Source organism: Eubalaena glacialis, chromosome 2 (genome assembly GCF_028564815.1).
Source record: "Eubalaena glacialis isolate mEubGla1 chromosome 2, mEubGla1.1.hap2.+ XY, whole genome shotgun sequence".
Lineage (NCBI taxonomy): Eukaryota > Metazoa > Chordata > Mammalia > Artiodactyla > Balaenidae > Eubalaena > Eubalaena glacialis.
This window is the reverse complement of record NC_083717.1, coordinates 58,494,291-58,496,985: the sequence shown is the minus strand read 5'-3', so window position 1 is coordinate 58,496,985 and position 2,695 is coordinate 58,494,291. Positions and strand designations below refer to the sequence as shown.

The 2,695-nt window shown below is 31.2% G+C and overlaps 1 pseudogene; it reads right to left on the bottom strand.

Moving 5' to 3' along the window:
• Positions 1–2,039: 2,039 nt before the first annotated feature.
• On the bottom strand, positions 2,040–2,140 carry LOC133086113 (U6 spliceosomal RNA; annotated as a pseudogene).
• Positions 2,141–2,695: the final 555 nt, after the last annotated feature.

The following is a 2,695-nucleotide window of genomic DNA, read 5'->3' as shown; positions in this document are numbered from 1 at the left end:
ATGTGACCCTCATACTTGCTGCAAGGCATTGGTCAGTGAGTGAAGTCTTCAGTCTCAGAACAACACAAAGTATGGATTAGAACAATATGGCTCCCCTCAAGTACACCCAGCTTGTAAGGATGGAATAAAATAATTTAACAAGGTGAATCTCTAGTTCCAGGACAAGATAGAGTAGAAAAAAAAAAACACCTGGTGGTGAAAAAGTATTTGAAGAAATAGTGTTTGAAAATTTCCCCAATTTGGCAAAAGACATAAATCTGCAGATTTAAGAAGATGAGCAAACCTGAAGCATTATAAATCCAAAGAAATCTATGCCAAACACAAAATAATCAAATTCCTGAAAATTAAAGCCAAGAAAAAACTTTGAAAGCAGAGTAAGAGAAATGACATCTTACCTATAGGGGAATATAATTCAAGTGAATGAATTTCTCATCTGAAACCATAAAGACAAGAAGCAAGCAGAATAACATTTTTCAAGTGCTGAAAGAAAAGAACAGTCAACCCAGAATTCTATATGCAGCTGCAGCAAATGTATCCATTAAGAATGAAGGGAGAATTAGGGCATTATCAGAGGAAGGAAATCTAAGAGAATTTGTCACTAGCAGACCTACCTTAAAAGAATGGCTAAGAAAGTTCTTAAAATGGGAAGAAATGATAAAAGAAGGAATCTCAGAACTTCAGGAATGGAGAAAAAAACATTGGAAAAAACAAAAATTTGGGTAATATAAGAAATTTTCCTTCTCCTTTTCTAAATTATTTTTGATGGTTAAAGCAAAAATTATAACACTGCTTGATGTACTTCTCAAAGTGCTATATAGAGGAAATATTTAAAATAATTATAAATAGGAGACAGTAAAGAGACTTAAATGGTGGTAAAGTATCTACATTTCATTCAAGCTGGTAAAATATCAACACTAGTAGACTGTGGTTAGTTATGTATACATAATGCAATACCTAGAGAAACCACTAAAAATTCAAATAATTGAACTTATTATACAGAATGTGTTCTCTAATCACAATGGAATCAAAATTGGAAGTCAATAATAGAAAGATAAAAGGAAAATATCCAAACACTTGGAAAACTGAACAACACACTTGTAAATAATCCATGGGTCAAGGAGGAAGTCTGAAGAGTAGTCTTAAAAAAATGAATTAAAAGAAAACTAAAATACAACATATCAAAATGTGTAAGACACAGCTAACACACTGCTGAGAGGGAAATTTACAGCATTAAATGCTTACATTAGAAAAGAGAAAAAATCTCTACTTAATCATCTAAGCTCTTGGTTTATGAAACTAACAAAATAAACCCACAGCCAGCAAAAAGAAGAAAATAATAAATATAATAGCAGAAGTCAATGGAATTGAAAACGGCACAACAATAGAGAGAAATCAATGAAACAAAAAGCTGGTTCTTTGAAAAAAATCAATAAAATTGGCAAGACTCTAGCAAGACTGACAAAAAAGAGAAGACACAAATTACCTATAACAAGAATGAAATGAAATATTGCTACAGATTCTCAGACACCAAAAGCATAATAAGGGGATATCTAAAACAACTCTATACACATAAACTTGGTCAATTAGATGAAATGGACCAATTCCTTGAAAAGCACAAGCTACCACAACTTACTCAATATGAAAGAGATAATTTAAATATTCCTATAACTATAAATAAATTTCATTTGTAATTTCAAATCTCCCCAAAGAGAAATCTCCAGGCTCACTTTGTTCCTGAAGAAGTTTAAAGGTTACTACCACACATTTAAAGAAGAATTAATACCAATTCTACACAATATTGAGTATAGTTCCCTGTGCTATACAATAGGTCCTTGTTGGTTATCTATTTTATATGTAGTAGTGTGCACATGTTAATCCCAAACTCCTAATTTATCCCATAATTAAAATAAAAAAATAAAATAACTAATAAATAAAAGAAAAAATGAAATTAATAATGAAATAAAAATAATAAATAATAATAAAATGATAAGCAAATTTGCCATTTTAACTGTTTTTAAGTTTACAATTCAGTAACATTAAAAAATATGAAATACTTCATAAATTTGCATGTCATCTTTGCACAGGGCCCATGGTAATTTTCTCTGAATCGCTCCAATTTTAGTGCTGCGAAAGTGAGTGCTGGCCAACTGACTTTTGATAAAGGTGAAAAAGTAATTCAATGGAGGAAGGAGAGTCTTTTCAAAAAATGGATATCTGTTTGCAAATTGGATATCCATCAGCAAAAAGACAATAAAATAAGCAAAAACCCCTCAACCTCACATTTTATACAAAAATTAAGTCAATGGAACATAGATTTATATGTAAAACAAACCTATAAAAACTTTAGAAGAAAACATAGGAGAAAAATCATTGGGACCCAGGGCTTGGCAACATCAAAAGCAAAATAAATAAATTGGACTTCATCAAAATTTAAACCTTCTTGGTCTGAGAAAGACCCTTAATGTTAAGAAGATAAAATGACAAGCTACAGAGAAAATACTGGGAGAAAATACTTGTAAACCACATACCTGACAAAAGACTCATATCTAGAATATATAAAGAACTCTCATAATTCAGCACTATAAGAAAAACATTACAGTTGGAGCATGGGCCAAAGCCCTGAAGAGACTAGATATAAAGAAAGGCTCCAAAGAAGACGAACAGATGGCCAAAAAGCACATGAATAGATGCTCAA